Source organism: Herpailurus yagouaroundi, unplaced genomic scaffold (assembly GCF_014898765.1).
Source record: "Herpailurus yagouaroundi ecotype Mexico unplaced genomic scaffold, PumYag 100, whole genome shotgun sequence".
In the NCBI taxonomy this organism is placed as follows: Eukaryota; Metazoa; Chordata; class Mammalia; order Carnivora; family Felidae; genus Herpailurus; species Herpailurus yagouaroundi.
This window is the reverse complement of record NW_024412391.1, coordinates 23451508-23463886: the sequence shown is the minus strand read 5'-3', so window position 1 is coordinate 23463886 and position 12379 is coordinate 23451508. Positions and strand designations below refer to the sequence as shown.

Here is a 12379-nt window from a genome sequence, read left to right as displayed (position 1 = left end):
TTCTCTCTTTCTCTCTCCCTCTCTCAAAAATAAACATTTAAAAAATGCTAAAAAAAAAAAAAAGGATGCATCAGTGACCTAAATACAAGAACTAATAACATAAAACTCTTAAAAGAAAACATAGAAGTAAATATTTATCACTTTGGATTTGGCAATAGATTCTTGGTTATGAAACCAAAAGCAACAAAAGAAAAAAAACATAACTTGGACTTTGTCAAAATTAAAAGCTTTTATGCATCAAAGGACATAATCAGGAAAGTGAAAAGATAACCAACCAAATGGGAGAAAACATTTTCAAATCATACACTTGATAAGGGTCAAGTGTCCTGAATATATAAAGAACTCTTACAATTCAACAACAAAAAGATAAAGAACCCAATTTAGGGGCGCCTGGGTGGCGCAGTCAGTTAAGCATCCGACTTCAGCCAGGTCACGATCTCGCGGTCCGTGAGTTCGAGCCCCGCGTCAGGCTCTGGGCTGATGGCTCAGAGCCTGGAGCCTGTTTCCGATTCTGAGTCTCCCTCTCTCTCTGCCCCTCTCCCGTTCATGCTCTGTCTCTCTCTATCCCAAAAATAAATAAACGTTGAAAAAAAAAAACTTAAAAAAAAAAAAAAAGAACCCAATTTAAAAATGGGCAAAAGAATTGAGACTTTTTTCCAAAGATATATAATGGCCAAGAAGCACACAAAAAGCTGGTCAACATTATTAGTCATTAAGGAAATGCAAATCAGAACCACAATGAGATACCACTTTAGAGAAGGAAAATAAGCATTGGGGAGCATGAAGAGAAACTGGAACCTTCATACATTGTTGGTGGGAATGTAAAATGATCCTGCTAGGACACCTGGGTGGCTCAGTCGGTTAAGCGTCCAACTGCAACTCAGGTCATGATCTCGTGGTTTGTGAGTTCGAGCTCCACGTCAGACTCTGTGCTAACAGCTCAGAGCCTGGAGCCTGCTTCAGATTCTGTGTCTCCTCTCTCCTCTCCTCCCATGCTCATGCTCTGTCTCTCAATAATAAATAAATGTTAAAATTTTTTTTAAAAAAATAAATAAAATGATGCTGCTGCTGTGGAAAACTGGCAGTTCCTCAAAAGGTTAAACATAAACTTACCATGTGACAGATACTCCATCCCTAGATATATGATCACAGAATTGAAAACCATTCACAAATACTTACCCACCTATGTTTATAGCAGCTCTATTCACAATAGCTTAAAGGTAGAAATAACCCAATGCCCATCAACAGATGAATGAATAAGTGAATTGTGGTGTATACACTCAATAGAGTAATTGCATGAATAAAGTACTGATACATGCTACAACATAATGGAACCTTGAAAACATTTTGCTAAGTGAAAGAAGCCAGACACAAAAGATTGCTTATTGCAGGATTCTACTCATATGAAATATCCAGAATAGATAAATGCTTAGAGACAGAAAGCAGCATGGTGGTTGCCAGGGGCTGGGAGGGGGGCAATAGGGAATGACAGCTTAATAGGTATGGGTTTTCTTATGAGATGATGAAAATATTTTGGAACTAGACATAGGTGACAGTTTGTACAACATTGTGAATATACTAAAGGCCACTGAATGTACATTTTAAATGGTTAATTTTATTTTATGTGAATTTTACTTCAATTAAAAAAAAACAAAACCACTGGTATTATATAAGACCAAGAAGATAATCAACAGAATCTTCCTTCTTTCCCAAACTTCATTTAGAGTCAGTAACTCAGTTATTATGCCTTATATGATAGTAAAATTTTAAATGCTTCCATCATCTTGAAATAAATACATGATTAAAGAAGCTAATTTAAATATTTTAATTGCATAGTTAGGTCTTCCTTTATTAATTGAATGGCTCGTCGCCAAATTATATTTCTTTTAACCCACAGAATCAGGAGTTTTCTGATGTAGTTTAAACTAACATGATAGAGGGGCGCCTGGGTGGCGCAGTCGGTTAAGCGTCCGACTTCAGCCAGGTCACGATCTCGCGGTCCGTGAGTTCGAGCCCCGCGTCGGACTCTGGGCTGATGGCTCGGAGCCTGGAGCCTGTTTCCGATTCTGTGTCTCCCTCTCTCTCGGCCCCTCCCCCGTTCATGCTCTGTCTCTCTCTGTCCCAAAAGTAAATAAAAAACGTTGAAAAAAAAATTAAAAAAAAAAAAAGTAAATTAAGATGATAGAAAGCCTAGTATCTTAGATTTCTTGGCATGTCACACATCTTCCATTTGTTTAGTTTTGTTTCGTTAGCAAGCCAAAGAAAAAGTAATTTTTCTTTTTGTCCTTTCTTTTGTTAGAGTGAAAGTAAAAGTAAAATAAAATGATTCAAGGAAAACAAATGTAATGGCATACAAACTGAAAACTTGTAACTTTTATACATCTTATCTCCCTTACTAATAAAAGTTATAAAAATATTCACAGTAAAAACACATTTCACTGCAATCAGCAAAGGAAGTGAGTGCTTTCTTTGGTATCTTGATTAGACGGTTTTAAATGGAAACATCTACAATGGGTTTTCTTATTCTTTTTTAATTTAACTATAGTTGACACATGGGTTTTCTTTAAATATTACTATTCACAATGTTCTCTACAGATGAACTGAGACCAGGTGCAATAAAAGTATTAATACAATCCTCCTACAGCCCCTGAGTGTTATTTTCATAGTCAGTATGTGGAGTCCTATACCATTCTTTTTTGAATGTTGTATATTATTTATGACTTAAATTATTTAAACTTCCAACAATAAAAAAGGAAGGTGAGAGAGACACAATAACAATATGCATGGATCAAAAGGGAGTGAATTATGAACTACAAATCCTTAGATCTTGTCTTAGTTTGGAGTCCCCAAAGCAGACCCCAGAAAGGTTTGTATGCAGTTAATTCATTTGGGCATGAGCCGAGGAAGGCAGTGAGGGAGTTAGGAGGTTAAGACATGAACAGGAGAGTGGTCATAAACCGGCCACATGAATGAACCGTTACTACTGAAGGCAACTGGAAGTAAATCTGAGAACCCTCTGAGAGATTGTAGTGCCTTCCTCCCAGTTTTCCCTCTGAGATATGAGAAGGCTGGGATATCTGTCCACCAGTCCCCCACCATCCTCATCCTCTTTAGGTTGGGCACTGCTCCTGGCTATTAACTGTTTCTGTCTGAACCGAAAAGAACTGAGCATGCTTCCACAGCTAGAGAACACCTGTAGGCAGAGACACAAGAAGCTGCCTATAGGGTCAGGAGCTTCTGCAGGAGACCTCTGGGGTGTGCCAAAGGGATACCAGCAGGACACTGTTGCAGGCTGAGTTCTCCTGGAAGCGGACTCTGACATGACGCATAATGTGCAGGAAGTTACCTAATCAGTGTCCTGGGGATCAAAATTACGAATGCAAAGAAAGGGAAGTACCATTAATCAGAGGGCAAAGTCAAGCTTCTAAGATGTAACATATTTAACTTAGACATAGAATGAGAGCAAAGTCTACCTAGAAGAGTGAAAAATCTTTACCACAGGATATTCTTAAAAGAATATGGCCAAATAGAGGATTTTTCTATCCTTCTGTTAATGATAAATTGTAATCTATGGCAACTTGCCCCATTATCAAGTGTACTCAAATGCAAATAGTTAATATACAAAAGCAAGTAAAAATTAATTTATAACACTCCTTATATGTTACTACTAATTGACTTAATTTTAAATTCTTCAAGTTAAAATGATGAACTATTTATTTTAAATGATGAACCTTTCAACACAATGTGTGTCTTAGAAACATTAAATTAATATATGGTCCCCATACCACTCATTGGTGCCTTTCTAGGTTGCATATGCATTGGAATAAAAGTGGAGCACATAAAATACACATTTATAAAGATTTTCAGACCAAGGTGGTGATTGTGTCAATGTGGAGCAAATTTTAATGTGCCAAAGAGAGGCTCCTGGGTGGCTTAGGCGGTTAAGCGTCCGACTTCGGCTTAGGTCATGATCTCATGGTTTGTGAGTTTGAGCCCTGCATTGGGCTCTGTGCTGATGGCTCGGAGCCTGGAGCCTCCTTCAGATTCTGTGTCTCCCTCTCTCTTTGCCTCTCCCCTGCTCACACTCTGTCTCTCTCTCACAATAAATAAAAATAAATAAATAAATAATAAATAAATAAATATTAAAAAAATTAATGTGCCAAAGACTTCATTTGGCATATTTAATTTTCAGATATAGTAATTCTTTAAAAAAAAGCTTTGTTGGCGGGTACAATGAACACACATAAAATTGCATATATTTAACGTACACAGTTTGATGAGCTTGGACATAGGTATACACCCATGAAACTATCACCGCAATCAATCATAGACACAATAGACACATCTGTCACATCCAAAAGTTTCCTTGTACCTGTTTTTTTTGTTTTGTTTGTGGTAAGGATGTTTAACATGAGATATACCCCCTTAAAATTGTTTAAGTGCCTAATAAAATATTGTTAACTATAGACACTATGTTGTACACCCACCCTACATGTGTCCATCATCAGATGAACAGATTTTTAAGAGTGGGTTGTACATACAATGGAATATTATTCAGCTTTTAAAAAAGAAAGAAATCCTGCAATTTCCAAAAAAAAAAAAAATGCTGGTATTCTTACCACCACCTCCAGGGATTCTGATGAAATAAGTCTGAACAAAGTGCAATTAAATAAATATTTCACATCATTCTCAGTCAGTATCCCAGGTACCAAAGTCATGACACTGAGTTAATGGAATGTTTAGAAGAGCTAATCATTTTTATAGACAAGGAAAAGAAGAGTTCTATGTGGAAAGTAGGATACCAATTATAATCCTTATTTTTAAAAATATAATTCATATTCAAAATTTTAAGAGATGTGTCCATGGTTATACAGACAGTAAATGGAGTAAATGAAATCAGGAACTAGATCTCTGGGCTTTAAATTCTATTCTCTTTCAAATATACCACCTTGACTGTCAATTTAAAATTACTTCTTACTATGGATCACATCAATGTACAATTAAATTCAAGTTGAAAACGACCAGAGAAGAATATTTTACCAATTAGTAATGGAGAAAGGCATGTAGCAAGGTAGAAAAAAATGAAAAGTCAGTTCTAATCAAGCCAACATCCATGGATCCATTCTCAAATTTCATAGCCGAGCAAGGCTGGCTGTCTTGGAGGGCACCCGAAAAAGGCTGAGATCTTTCTCCATAAGATGGGCAGAGAAACAATGCAGTGACTTAGCTGAAATTAATAACAAAGTCTTCCAGCTGCAAAGGTTAGTACCATGCTGTGAAAAGCTATTTTCTTTTCCAAATATTTCACAGCATAGTTTGTGATCCTTAAATTTTATGTATTTTAATGAATGTTACAAACTATTATAGTTTCACATAATTTTTTATTCTGCTCATTTTCTTTATGGCTATCCTCAAGTCAAAAGGATTTAACAGGGATTTAAGAGAAAACAAACAAACCAAGATTTTTAATAAAACAGTTATAAATGAAATGCAATGTTGTTTTTTTATGTTTATTTATTTTTGAGAGACAGAAACAGAGTGTGAGTGGGGGAGGGGTAGAGAGAGAGGGGGACACAGAATCCCAGACAGGTTCCAGGCTCTGAGCTGTCAGCACAGAACCCTACGCGGGGCTCGAACTCAAGCTTTGAGATCATGACCTGAGCTGAAGTCAGATGCTTGACTGACTGAGCCTTCCAGGCACCCTGAAAATGCAATGTTTTAAACCCTATACTTCTTTACACCAAGTCAGGATGTCATGCTGAACACTCTCTTGCACCTGCGAGAGAGAGACTCTCAGCCAGAAGAGAATCTTATGGTACATGTAGCCAAGTGTCAAACAGAAGGGCCCGAACACTTCACCCTGGCAGGACTCTGTTTCCAGTCTCCCACAATGAACACTGCAACAGCATTGCCTCTAGGACGCATAAGAGCTAAAGAGGAAAAACCCTGCTCTAAACATTTCACACTGACCTTTTTCAATAAATTAAAATCTGCTTTTCTGTACACTGACTGTATTTCTAGTAAAGATTTCAAAAGGGCAGAGAATCAAAAATTTTTCTTTCTCTTTCTCATATACCAGTAAAATGACTTTATTTATTTCTTTATTTTTTAAGTAGGCTCCATGGTTGAACTCACAATCCTGAGATTAAAAGTTGCATGTTCTACCAACTGAGCCAGCCAGGTGCCCCACCAATAAGATGATTTTAAAAGATTTAGATAATCAAACAAATTGATACTGAATACTTTAGTGTCAGGTACAAAGAATAAGCTCCAGAAATACTGTGGTTAAGATAAAAATATACAAGAGAAAAATGTTCAATAATTTTAAATGTCTAGATTTTGGTCATTTTCGTGATTCTTTCATGCTATTATTATATACTTGCTGGGACATTTAAAACATAAAGAGAGTGTATCATCCATTTCAAGAATAATCTGGCATAGAACAAAGAGGCAACAAACCACAGGTGATAAAGACAATTTAAACTGTGGAATTAAATGCATTCGTATACAATGAAATGGCAAACACCAATGCTTGAAATGAGGGCTCTGGGGAAGAAAAAAGTTTCAAGCAAATTCTGTCTTGAAAGCCCAATACAAAGTGAGCTGCTAATAAAAGGAGACCATGTGCTATTCAGCTTATATCCTTAGTACCTGGAACATAGTACCCAATGTTTGCTCAATATCTGTTATCTCTAAGGAGAAAAGCTAGGTTTTGTGTATCTAGAAATAGGAAAATCTCCTAAGTCCAACTTTGGCCGAGGTTGTAGATTGTAGGCTTTTGGAAACATCCTTCAAAAATATACCAACACATTTCCATATTTTCATAACTGATGTTCAAAACATTATAGTGAATCATAAGGATATCATGGACTTATGGTCCAAAATTAGAAATTTATCTCTTATTACATTAGAAGATGAAAGACAAAGGGAATCAGAAAGAACAAAGAAATTTAGTGTGAAGGAATGGAGAAAGAGAAGAAACAGAGAAATAAAAAGTTAAAAATCATGGACTACAAATAAAATATACATAAAATAAAATCTCATAAATTGTTAAGCAGGGACTTAAATAATAATATGATTTTATGAGTTAAACTTAAACCAATTTTTAAAACTGGCTTTATCTATGGTAGAGGTTGTTGGAATTATTGAAGGGCTTTCATTCATTTATTCTTAAAGCATCACTATCACTACTGTGTGTATTACTCCCAAATCACTGAAACCTGAACACTCCTCTGGATATCAGGACCAGGGTTTCAACCCTCAGATGCCTTCCCCAGAAAATCCTACCAGTGTTTTTTAAACTTAATATGGCTAAAGCTGACATGGTTACCACCTGCCACACCAAACCTTCATTGTAATGGCATCATTAATATTTCAGGCATATAAGGCTACAGAATCAGGGTCAACTTCACCTTTTCTTTTTTCTTCACATTCAATTAGTTCTGAAGCCCTACTACTTCTGTCTCTACAAACTTTCCCTTAGCTGCCCCCAACTCCCCACCCCCACTGCTTCCATGATCATATTATTCCTGCCCTTGTCCTTTTGGATCTGGACCTGACCGGTCCTGAGACATGCTCCAACTTTTCAACATTATACCCCTTTCCTTGCCATGCATCAGTGTCAAGCACCTCACGTTTTCCCTACACATGCTATGCACGTTCATGCATCAATGCCTTTGCTTTCATTGTTCTTCTGCCTGAAATGTTCTTCCTGAACCAAACTTCTACTAATATCTGAAGTTCTTCCATGTTCTAAGAGTGTAATCTGTATTTTTCTGCTTTCTTAATCATTTTGATCTATGTTTCTCTTAAAGCATTTTTTCCACTCTGCTTTATAATATACTTGCTTTTTAATATACTTACCCCTGCCAATAAATTCTAAGTAGTTAAGGGAAATGATGGTGTTTTTTATGTTTAAATCCCTCAGAGAGCCTTGGAAAGTACTTGACTCATAGCAGGCATCCAAAAACCATTGATTACTTACACTTTTAACACCAAAGTGGTTTAAAACTAAAGACAATAGGAAATATGGTTTCCAACAGAAAAGTAGATTTTTTTGGTGAAAGTAAAACAATGATTCTAAAAAATATAATTGTTCACACTGATATTTAAGTCTTAGAAACAAAAGTATCCTATCAAAGATATGAGATTTTATGTACTTATCTTAAATAATCATAATGACTGACATTTATGAAATGCTCTCTATGTGCCATGCACATAGATTCAATTATTTGATCCTTAAAACCATCCCATTCAACAAATGAGCAAACTCATTTAAGATGTGGACATACTAATAATTTTTCCAATGTCTTAAAGACTGTAATCAACAACAAAAGGGTCTGAAAAAAAAGAATATAGATGTAGAAGAATCACATCTATTTTATTGATTTTTTCCACCAAATTTCCACCAAATCAACAACAAAAGGGTCTGAAAAAAAAGAATATAGATGTAGAAGAATCACATCTATTTTATTGATTTTTTCCACCAAATTTCCTCCAAGTAATTGGTGTTGCTGTAGTTAAGAAACCCACCAATGATTTCCATTGCCAATTGTTCAACATATTTGTGCTGTTTTAAAATAAAAATTTCTGGGGCACCTGAGTGGCTCAGTTTGTTAAGCCTCCAACTTCGACTCAGGTCATGATCTTCCGGTACCTGGGTCTGAGCCCAATGGTGGGCTCTGTGCTGAGAGCTCAGAGCCTGGAGCCTGCTTTCGATTCTGTGAGTGCCTCTCTCTGCTCCTCCCCCACTCGTGTTCTGTCTCTCTCTGTCTCTCAAAATTAAACGTTAAAAATTTTTTTAATAATAAAAAATAAATAATAAAAATTTCTAAATCATACGCTACACTAAATGTATATTCAACAAATACTACTGCACAGGCCATTTCAAGGTAAAAGTAAGTTTCAAATTTTACAAAACATTATAATAATACAGATGCTTAAGGAAATGTTTGATTCTGAATATAATTTTCTACTCTTAGATGAATTTCCTGGAGGTCAAAACGTAATTTTGGGGGGTCATTTATTTGCATTTTTACCACTGCTTCTTCAGAGTTAAATGCTAGTGCTTGGCTAAAAGGACCCCAAGCATTAAAGTAAAATAAGAATAATGTGAAATGATTCCTTATCTTCTAAAAGCAATGCTCACCACTAGCCCACATATAATTCTACATAAGTTCCGTATTTGACTCAAGGCAAACATCCGTTGCAGAACATTAGACATGGCATTTTTCAAAGAAAGCCCAGGGAGTTTCAACTCTTCCATCAGGCACTAATGGAGGCACGAGTTGTGCCCCAGATTTTCAGTGAAGGGAAATGGAATGAAGAGACAGAGGTTTAATCCAGTCCTGCAATACGATGGCTTCAGCATAACTTAATATTCAATCCCTGTGAGAGAAGCGAGGGGATGAAACTATACACATTTGCACAAGATTGTGATCCTGACGTGCTCCCATCAAGTGTGAACCTCCAACAGCCTGTCATCTTCCAGGGACATGACTCAGTTAAACAATGCGACTGAAGAGGATCATAGTATCACCGTGTCCAGATACTCCTTCATTCTCAGCTTTCTACAAATTCCCATCTTTTTTCTTCATTGCTCATGATTCCACCAACAAAAATAGTTCCTTATAGGAAAGGAGAATTTTTTTCTAGAATGAAAATGGCTGAACTTCACAAACATATAACAACCAGAAGTATTTACCTGAGCTTCACTTTAGGTTTTTATTGCACACCTTAGTAACAGAATCATGTATCAACAAACTATGTGTTTCCTTGGTGTGTAGCATTGCCTTTTTTAGTAGGAGTCCAAGAATGTCTGGGAAGCAGCCCGCCAGAATCGTCCTAATAATTGTACATGTTTTACCAGTTACCAAATTCTTTCACACATACTTAGCTTTAGCTTCGTAACAACCCTGTGAGGAACAAGGCAACGTTACCATCACTTTATTTTAAGGAGATGCAGAAATTGAAGCTTAAGACATTGTTTCCTTAGGTCTCAGGGATGGTGAGTGTGAAGACACAGGACTAGAACCCACATCTCATTTGTCAAGATTCAAGGATGGTTCTATAAGTCACACAAACAAGCATGAACTAAAGAGAGAGCAGGACGTGTTTACCAAAATGGCAGGCTTAAGTCAGGGAAATATTAAAAAGCACAGAGCTCAAAAGCAAGGCATGGTCTGGTCAGCATTGGATGATCATATATTTTAAAGTATTTTGAGAGTAAGAGGGATATTGCAATATTATGATTATTGTTTATAAGAAATATGTATTTGGTCTTTGTCCCCATTTCATACACAAAGTTCCTAAAACCCTTGGAATTTCCTCTGATGAAGAGTAATAAAGGTGTCTTTTGTTATGTTAATGAGGTGACTTTGGGAAAGCACTTAAAGATGGGGGCTAGTTGCCAGTGGGGCCAACCACGTGATCAGAAGGTTGGAACTTTCACTCACACCTCCCAACCTCCAGGGAGGGAAGACAGTGGCTGGGGGTTGAATTAATCACCAACAGCCACTGAATTAATCAATCTTGCCTATGTAGTAAAGTCTCCATAAAAACGCAAAAGGATGGAGTTTGGAGAGCTTCGGGGTTGGCGAAGATGGGGACGTGTGGGGCAAGTGGCGTGCCTGGAGAGGGTAGAAGTTTGGGCCCCTTCCCACATGCCTTACAAGATGCATCTCCTCCATCTTGCTGTTCCTGAGTTATATCCTTTTATAATAGACTGATGATCTAGTAAGTAAAAAGTTTCTCTGAATTCTCTGAGCCACACTGACAAATTAATCAAATCTGAGGAGGCGTTTGTGGGAACCTGATTCATAGTCAGTTGGTCAGAAGCACAAGTGACAATTTGCATTTGTGACTGGTGTTTAAGGGGTGAGGCAGTCTTCAACCTGTGGAATCTGATGCCATCTCTGGATAGGTAGTGTCAGAATCGAGTTGAATTGTAGGGCATCCAATTGGTGTCAGAGCATTGCTTGAATGTGTGTGGAAGCCCCCACTCTACACTTTGGAAATTGAGTACAGGAACTCAAAAAAGGTATGTTAATAATATGCCAAGACAAAAGGTGCTTACCAGGAAATGGGAAACAAATCACTCCAAGCTACAAGATTACTGTGAGTGAACTCTCACAGATAAGTTAGGGTATTTGAGGACAAAATTTCCAAAATGGGAACCCAAAACTGTTCGTTATAACTTAAAGTTGATGGAGGTCAGTAAGGAACAAATAGTGAGAGGAGAAAAGAGCAGACAGCCAAAAAGAACTGAACACTGTTTCTGGAGACAGGTAGTAAATGGAGATGCGGAGTATTATAATAAAAACGATTACAATAACATAAATGTCTGCCATTTATTGAGTTTCTGCTAATGCCTCAAAAACCCTGAAACTTACCCATTTCCACTCTTATTTTACACAGGAGATAACTAAAGTTCATAAGGGTTAGGTTATCTACATTCCCTGAGCTAATAAAAAGCACAAAGTGGATCTGAACCCAGATCAGTCTGAATCTTACAAAATATTTTAACTATGGGGTAAAAAGACCAATACAAAACAAGTTATTATTATTTGTGGTCTAAAAACCAGGACAGGAACTCAAGAGGCAGCCTGACTGTCAGAGCCAAGAACAAATGAAAGAAAAGGGCTACTAGCCAAGGTCAAACTAGGTCATCTGGAGGCGAGACAGAGTCCGAGATAGGGTCCTATACGTAAAAAAGATGAGTTTGTCGATTTCAATAGGTGAGGTGCTATAGAGCAAAACTCCACTACAGTTTTCAGCTTCATCTCCTGCATCTTTCCTCATCTTAAGGCTTTGATACAACCCATTAACATAGGAGACCTAGTACTGAGAAAAGGGCATTTGAATCCTTGACTCAATATGATACTGCTTCTCCAAGGTGTGAAGTCAAGTGAAGGAAGGAAGGTTCATCTAGAAACGAATGTGAGTATGTAGTGATCTTCGGGGGCAGAAAGGTGAATAAAATAAGTTGAGTATGGAAGGAGGTTCCTGTCCATAGTAATATATCTGAGCCAAATAAATAAAATACCATGAGAATTTGGGTTAGATTAACAGTGTGATTAGAACCCAGAGTTTTGCCAAGATTGGAGTCTTTAGAGTAGGACTATGTATAGAGTGGATTCTGTTGATCCCTGCTCTTTTAAAAAAAATTTTTTTTTTTTACATTTTATTTGTTTTTGATAGACAGAGCACAAGTGGGGGAGGGGCAGAGAGAGACAGAGACACAGAATCCGTAGCAGGCTCCAGGCTCCGAGCTGTCAGCACAGAGCCCAATGCGGGGCTCGAACCCACAAACTGCAAGATCATGACCCGAGCCGAAGTCGATGCTTAACCAACTGAGCCACCCAGGTGCCCCTGTTGATCC

General features: G+C 37.3%; 1 long non-coding RNA gene across 1 annotated transcript in view; it reads right to left on the bottom strand.

Annotated features, from left to right (window-relative positions):
• LOC121028422 (uncharacterized) overlaps positions 1 to 12379 on the bottom strand; it is a 207003-nt gene that overhangs the window by 105133 nt on the left and 89491 nt on the right. The window lies entirely within an intron of this gene.